The sequence below is a fragment of the Paramisgurnus dabryanus genome, chromosome 2 (assembly GCF_030506205.2).
Source record: "Paramisgurnus dabryanus chromosome 2, PD_genome_1.1, whole genome shotgun sequence".
In the NCBI taxonomy this organism is placed as follows: domain Eukaryota; kingdom Metazoa; phylum Chordata; class Actinopteri; order Cypriniformes; family Cobitidae; genus Paramisgurnus; species Paramisgurnus dabryanus.
In genome coordinates this window covers 31,964,983-31,974,068 of record NC_133338.1, presented here as the reverse complement: position 1 = coordinate 31,974,068, position 9,086 = coordinate 31,964,983, and positions in this window count along the sequence as shown.

Genomic DNA, 9,086 nt, shown 5'->3' with positions numbered 1-9,086 from the left:
AACCATATAGGTGCTACACAGGTGCTTCACCGGTGCTATATGGCACTAAAAATGGTTCTTCTATGGTTACGATCCAAAGCAACAGTTTTGGTGCTATATAGCACCGTTTGTTTTTTAGTGTGTATATATATATACACACACACATACATACACACACACACACACACACACACACACACACACACACACACGTACAGGTCATATAATTAGAATATCATTAGAATATCATCAACAATTAGAATATAATAAAATATAGAATATAATAAATAATTAGAACATCATCAACAAATTAATTTATTTCACTAATTCTGTTCAAAAAGTGAAACTTGTATAATATATTCATTCATTACACACAGACTGATATATCTCAAATGTTTATTTCTTTTCATTTTGATGATTATAACTGATAACTAAGGAAAATCCCAAATTCAGTATCTTAGAAAATTTGAATATTGTTTGACACCTGGTGCCACACACTGTCAGAAATAAAGGTACAAAACTGTACCTTTTCTGTCACTGGGGCTTTACGCTTTCAAAAAGTACAGCTTTGCACCTAAGGATTTTAGTACCTCAGAGGTACATACTGGGACCAAAGAAGAGAGCTTATTAGTACCTCAAAAATAAATATTAGTATCTCAAAGGTACATATTGGTACTAAATGTTTACATATCTGTACCTAATGGTCCATACAATTACCTTTTTGAAGGATGCTGCCCCACTGACAGCTAGGGTACATATTTTGACTTTTTTCTAACAATGTTGGTCCTTAAGGTACAGTAATCTACCAAAAAATTGTATTCTGTTTTGTATTGCTATAAAAGGTACCATACGGAAACTTGGGGTACAGCCCCAGTGACAGAAAAGGTACAGTTGTGTACCTTTATTTCTGACAGTGCACTCTAATCAGCTAAATAACTTAAAACACCTGCAAAGGTCTTTAAATCGTCTCTCAGTCTAGTTGTGTAGGCTACAAAATTATGGGGAAGACTTGATAGTTGTCCAAAAGACAACCATTGCACCTTGCACAAGGATGGCAAGACACAAAATGTCATTGCAAAAGAGGCTGGCTGTTCATAGATTTCTGTGTCCAAGCACATTAAAAAATTGGCGAAGGGAAGGAAAAGTTGTGGTAAAAAAGTGTACAAGCAATAGGGATAACCGCACCCTGGAGAGGATTGTGAAACAAACCCCATTCAAAAATGTGGGGGAGATTCACAAAGCGTGTACTGCAGCTGGAGTCAGTGCTTCAAGAACCACTACGCACAGATGTATGCAACACCTGGGTTGCAGCTGTCACATTCCTTGTATCAAGCCACTCCTGAACAACAGACAGCATTAGAAACGTCTTGCTTCTGGACTGCTGCTCAGTGGTCCAAAGTTATGTTTGCTGATGAAAGTAAATTTTGCATTTCCTTTGGAAATCAGGGTCTCAAAGTCTATAGGAAGAGAGGAGAGCCACACAATCCACGTTGCTTGACATCCAGAGTAAAGTTTCCATAGTCAGTGATGGTTTGGGGTGCCATGTCATCTGCTGGTGTTGGTCCACTGTGTTTTCTGAGGTCCAAGGTCAACACAGTCTTAGTTTTAGAGCACTTCATGCTTCCTGCTGCTGACCAACTTTATGGAGATGCAGATTTTTTTAATTTCCAACAGGACTTGGCACCTGAACACAGTGCCAAAGCCACCAGTACATGGTTTAAGGACCGTTTAAGGACTGTTCTTAATTGGCCAGCAAACTCACCTGACCTTAACCCCATAGAAAATCTATGTGGTAGTGTGAAGAGGAAGATGCAATATGCCAGACCCAACAATGTAGAAGAGCTGAAGGCCACTATCAGAGCAACCTGGGCTCTCATAACACCTGAGAAGTGCCACAGACTTATCAACTTAATGCAACGTCGCATTGCTGCAGTAATTCAGGCAAAAGGAGCTCCAACTAAGTATTGAGTGCTGTACATGTTCATACTTTTCAAGTTCATACTTTTCAGTTGGCCGAGATTTCTAAAAATCCTTTCTTTGTATTGGTTTTAAATAATATTTTATTTTTCTGAGATACCAAATTTGGCATTTTCCTTAGTTGTCAGTTATACTGTAGTCATCAAAATTAAAAGAAATATTTGAAATATATCAGTCTGTGTGTAATGAATGAATATAATATACAAGTTTCACTTTTTGAATGGAATTACTGAAAAAAATCAACTTATTTGATGATATTCTAATGATATGACCTGCACCTGTACACATGACAAGAATACATCTGGGAACTTATACAGATTTGCATTATGTATTGTATATAAAGCTGTATAAATAAATATGTGAATATATGTATATATATTGATTTACATAAAAACAGTTATTAACTACTAGGGACAAATTGTAATGCTGTGTTAATTGTTCAAGCTGGAGATAGCATGGGGAAAAAAACAGTTTTGTGCCTAGATGCTCTAGTGCACAGAGATCTGTAATGTCTGCCTGAGGGGAGAAGTGTAAACAGGTTGTGGCCGGGGTGAGAGGGGTCTGTGAAGATGTTCCCTGCCTGTTTCTTCACTGATGTACAAGTCCTGAAGGTTGGGCAGGTGCACACCAATGATTTTTTCAGCTGTCCTAACAGTCTGTTGCAATCTTCTCATATCTGATTTGCTGGCTGCCACAAACCAGAGTGTTATAGAAGTGCACAGAACCGACTCAATAACAGCTAAATAAAACTGTGTCATCAGCACCTGTGGCAGGTTTAACTTTTTTAGTTGACGAAGAAAATACAACCTCTATTGTGTCTTTTTCACAATGGAGTCAATGTGATTGCCCACTTTAGGTCCTGAGAGAACAGGAAGTTTACCGTTACAAAAATTAACTATGGTTTTATTGTGGGAAAAGTGTAGTAACCATTTTACTACACTAACCATGGTTTAACTGTGGTTTTTGAAAACCATAAAACCACTATTATTTTGTGGTTACCAAGGTTTTACTACAGTAACCATGCTTTTTTGGTTTTAACTATAGTAAAACCATAGTTAATTTTCGTTAGGGGAATGACTCATTTTTGATAGAGGAGGTGTTTAGTGGCTTTTGCATCAGACTACCTTGTTTATTTATTAGACAATCAATAATTTAGCAAGCTAACAAATATGCTTATTTAAGTCACATGTGATGTCATCTAAACAGTGCAAAACATACCAGCCTGTATCTTGGTCTTGATATGACTACACAAGATCAGATAAACATACTGTAGACTGGTCATTTCACATCATTTGTCTTTAAGATAACAAATCATAAAGCTCTTTGCAAGATTCATCTGTAAACCTAAAGACTCTGATATGATCAAAAATATACGTATTCTATTTATAAATATAAGATAACTAGTTATAGATTCTATGATTTTTCATTCAGATGCACACAGCGTGATGTCTTATAGAAAATAAAACAATGTATTCTTGATGTGGTATTACGAAATTGAAAGGTTGTTTATAAAAGAAAAGACAAAAGAGAACAAAAGACAATGAATGTGAAAGACAGACAGACTACACATAGGCGACAGCAGGAATTAGGTGTCTGAAAGGAAATTAGAGGGTTTATTCTGCTTCAGTTTGTCTAATGTTGAGGGGAAAATAATGAATAAGGAAAATGTCAGGCTACCTTTTCAGCAAAGACATGGAGGTAAATAGCTTCAGAAATTAACACAAAACTGAAAGAGAAGTTAACACACAATGACAGAGTCCAATGCTGCATGTGAGAGTAACTTTTCCCTTCAGTCTCTGCTTACTGTAAATGAGGGAATGGTTTTGCACATTAAAAAAATGAAGAAAATTAGCTTTCATTAAGACTAGTGGACTTAACACTTTCACCGCCAGCGTTTTAAAAAAAAGTTGCCAGCCAGCGCCAGCGTTTTTCATGATTTTCACAAAAGTTTAATGTTCTTCTTCAAATATATAAACATACAATATACCAAATGAAAGAACAGACCCTCTGCTTTCAAACAAAAAAAAAGTTTCATCCTACCTTCAGTAGTTCTTTTGTAATCAGCTTTTGAATATGGGTAGGTTTCTGCAAAAACACCACATTTTGAGCAAAAAGCAGAGATAATTCCATTTTTGTGACAGACTTTTCATAGAGTTCCCATTTAGAGCGATCTTTAAAACAGACACGGACATGCAGCAGCTTGCCATAGGGCAATACTTCCGGGTTTAAAAAGTTGCGGAAAGACGGAAAAACTCGTCATTGGCGGGGAAGCGTTTTCTCTTGATTGACGAGATATCTCGTCAATGGCGGGGAAAGAGTTAAAATTGCTTCATAAGTTTCCAAATTGGAGTCTTCACTGCATTATTAAAGGTGACATAGAATGATTGAACGGGGTATTTATCCTTGTTCTGTGATGTGACATGTAGACAAAAAAAAATTTTTGTGTCTGTAATGCCTTAGAAGCTTCCTAAAAACCTCTCTCAGATAGCTCTATTAGGGTGGGGGATTTTAAACAAGTGGTTTTGCACCTATTTGGCTCCCCCTACTGACTTAACTTGCAATCTCATTACTGATTGGCTGACTTTGCTGCCACTCAAAAAATGTAGCCAATTATTTTAAAATGGAGGGGCAGTTAGATGCCTCTGATGTCATAAGCATCAGTTTTTCAGATTGGGCTGTTTTCTGGCTGACATTTCTAAAAGAGGAATTTCTATGAGACTGAGATGTTTAGCATGTCTAACACTTTTTATATGTTCGTGAATGTGGGTAGACTACCATTATTCAACAAAAACAAGGTAAAAATGTTTTTTTCATTCTCTGTCCCCTTTAACTTTTGTTCTACATATACCAGTTTTAATGTATGTTTGTGCATTTATTTGTATTCTACTATTCTACTAATCACATTTAATGATGCTTAAAAAAAACCTTGCTTTTAGAAAGCACGACATTTGGTACCTTTAATTGTCTGAATTACATACAGGTAAAACTAAAAATAAATTTTGTTCGGCTAATCATTATTATTTAAATTAACTGAGCTTTAGGTAGAGACTATATAATTAATCCCAGATGTACAGTACAGGACACAGAGTGTTTCCCTGGGAAAGACCACACTGCACTCAGAGCAGCATTATATAAACTAACAGAAAGAATGATATGATTTCAGCTGCAGGATATCTTTTATTTCATTTTATTTATGCTTTGGCCATCCTCCTAAACTCAGTTATTCTGGTCTGTATATCCTCCACTGATGGGAGAGAGAGATGACCTGTTCTGAATTTCCGCACTCTGTTCTCCCTGCGCTCCTGATACAAGAAGATATTTAATGCTGATAACACTTTCTCTCTGCATATATGTCTCTCTTTCTTTTCTTTCTTTCTCTCATCCTCCCTCTCGTATTCATCTGCTGCATGCGGTCTTCCCTGCGTTCCCGCTTAATTCACCAAAAAGGTCAAAACCACAAACTTCTATCAAATTTGCTTATCCAATAAAATTTAAGCTGGCTCTACACAGACAGCAGGCTAATTGCAGACCCTTTACAGCTGTAATGCAATTAGAGAGCTTGGCGACTTTTTACATTCTCTTCATATTGAGGGCCTTGTTTTCTCCTAGTAATCCAATCGGTGGAGATTAATCCATGTGACCGCACTGATAAAATCTGTCGACAGCCAAAGCAGACCTAAAGCCACCAAATAAAGAGACAGACAGGGTGTTGAATAATTTAACATTCAGTCAATGCCAAAATGAAAAAAAAATTAGCACCTAATGCGCTCCTAATTATAGATTCAATTTCATAATTTATAATTACAAAAGGTGAAAATTTATTTTTAGTTTAGCAATTTTAGTTTAACTCTCTTACACAGCACAAACACATGAGCAGTGGCGACCGGTGACTAGGGTCGCAAATTAAAAATACGTGTTCGGTGCATCATGTGAACCTGTGCATCACGCATCATATCAAAATAAGGTCCTGCTGCACACGCATCAAAAGGGTTTATGATTAAAGAGACTTTCACATTCAAAAAATACTTGCAAGACACTTAACACTCATTAAACTCTTGATTATACATGAGATTAAGCGAGTATCTGGCAACGCGAGAATCTCTTTTATCATAAACCCCTTCGAAGCATCTGCAGCAGGCTCGTATTTTTACATAATATGTTATGCACATAGGTTAACATGACACACATGACACATGTTTTGACATGACGAGCTACACATGACTGGCTAAATACATGATTTGACGTTTTTACATCGCGTGCCCTCAAAAAAGATTATGAGAGTGACATGACTGCCTTACTTGATATGTGACCCTTTGCATTTAACCCGCTGTTTAATTTCAAACTGGGAGTTTGGCCCCCTGATGGAGGGGGGGCAAGATGATGCCGGGGGGCAGTTTTATTGCATTTTATAAAAAAACATAATTAAACATCAGACTACTAACAACAGCACTAAATAGTCATTATATTTTTTATATAATTTAAAATTATTTGTTTAATTAAAATTCTAAGTTTGAGAGTTTTATGTCATGAATTTTCCTTGGAGTGGTGCGAAGGGATATGCAAGGGGGGCACACACTGAAAAGTTTGGGAACCACTGATTTAACCCATACCAGTCAGCAGTAAACACACACACACTGGGCAGCAGTGTGCAGCCATACACTGCAGTGCTTCAGGGAGCAATGTGCCTTGCTATAGTTCACCTCAGTTGCAACCTGCCATCCGTGAGTTTCAAACCGGCAACCTTCAGGTAACAAGCCCGACTCTCTTAGTAACGACTGCCCCAATTATGAGCAAATTACGAGACAAATTTCCCTCTAACATCTTCTACTGGCCTTCTGATTTGACCATGGAAATAAGGGTCAACATAAATTTCAGGTTATCATTATGAACTATTTACATTTTCGATTAATTTGACTTTATCACAAATGCATCTTCTTTTTTACCACAAAATATTAAACTGGGTTCAGCTAAGCTTTTCTAAAAGGCTTTTACTATTTCCCAGTGGTAATATATCTGCCAGTGCTAAGTCTTTTCATAAGAGCTCTGTATATTTCCAAGCATTAGAAAACAGGGTCAATGCAGGGCATTTCCTCCCTTTACAGGGAATATTTGGGGTGTAACCGAGAAAGTCAGGAATCAATGGTCTTTTTTAGTAGAGTAACATAAGTGTAGAATCTAGCTCATTTTGGGCAGACTGCACTGCAGATAACTGATATTGATGCACATAAAGGATAAGGAATTTTGTTTTTTTTTAGAAGATGCTAATACTCTATTAACTTTACACTGAGGTGGGCTTCAACAAACAACAACAACCTTGTTTTGAAGGTGTCATTTTCACACAGCCCCAAAAAACAACAACATGGTTAACACACTGCCCCAAAAAACACCAACGGGGTTAACACACTGATCCAACAAATACAGAGATTTGTTTTTCTTCTCAAAAAATCCAGAAATACTGCACTATTATGTTTTCCCTAAAGACTGCATTAAAAACAAACTAAATATGTATAGCAATCAAAGTTTCCTTCATACAAACACTGCGGTGATGAGTCCTCATCATGCATATCGGCATCGCCATGGGCAATGAGAACAAGCCGGTCGCATGGCTGGGTGGAGCCAAAGAGTCACCACAATCAAGTCAGCACAGGGGTTGTTCACACCTGGTTTTAAGAGGCGTTTTGTTCGAACTGAACACAATCGGACTATTCTAAATGCAGGTGTAAAAAGGTGTCAAACGGTGTTAAACGTTTTGAGCTTGTCCACCATGGACAACATTCATTGCTTTTGTGGTCATGTTGTTCAATGTGTTCAAAAAGCCACAAAAGACCGCCTACTCTCCGCCTGTTGATTTCATGTATGATGTACACAACGTTTTTACATCTGTCCGGATTTTAGTGTTGAAAGTGGCCTTTAATAAAACTGAAGCTAAAGAGGCTGCTTTCCTCTTTTCACTTTTATATATACATGTACAAAACATGTGCATCAATGTAAACATGCTATTTCTCCCGCATGTGTTTAATGACCATAGGCCATCTCCTCATAGTAATCAGGACAGTAGCAGTCAAAAGTGGACAAAAGAGATGGCTTAAAGCGATAGTTCGGCCAAAAATGATATTAAACCCATGATTTACTCACCCCCAAGCTGTCCGAGTTGCATAGCATCGTTTTTCAGACAAACACATTTTCGGATATTTTAGAAAATGTTTTAGATCTTTCAGATGATTAAATGTTATGGGGTCCACCCATAGTCCACGACCTTCAAGTCCAAAAAAAGTGCGTCCATCCTTCACAAATTAAATCCAAACGGCTCCAGGATGATAAACAAAGGTCTTCTGAGGGTAATCCGCGAGGTGGTGTTGTAGAAATATCCATATTTGAAACTTTATTAACGAAAATAAATACCTTCCGGTAGCGCCGCCATCTTAGTCGCGTCCGCATTAAGGATGAGAGCTTACGCAGCTTACGGAGGCTACACTGCTGCTGCTCTGTGCCCCCGCCCTCCGAATTTGTCATACGTCACTAAGAAAAGTGCGTACACTACGCTAATACTCTCTCCTGAATATAGAGGAGTCTAAGATGGCGGCGCTACCGGAAGGTAGTTATTTTCGTTAATAAAGTTTTAAATATGGATATTTCTACAACAACACCGCGCGGATTACCGTCAGAAGACCTTTGTTTATCATCCTGGAGCCGTTTGGATTTAATTTGTGAAGGATGGACGCACTTTTTTTGGACTTGAAGGTCGTGGACCCCGTAACATTACATTTAATCAACTGAAAGATCTAAAACATTTTCTAAAATATCCGAAAATGTGTTTGTCTGAAAAATGATGGACATATGCAACTCGGACAGCTTGGGGGTGAGTAAATCATGGGTTTAATATCATTTTTGGCCAAACTATCCCTTTAAAATACCAGTTGTGAATGGGAACCTAAAAGTAACTGAAAGTAACCATCTTCCTAGCGTGCCCCAAAACCCATGACTCTGCATTCTTGCACCCAATCACCACATTCCTAAATGTGAGCTTGGTCTGTACTCACCTCCCATATTCGTTCCTCCTTTACTTAAAACAACACCCCCACCCCAGGTTAAACAGGATGAGATTAAACTGCTGAGATTTCTGCATGTGC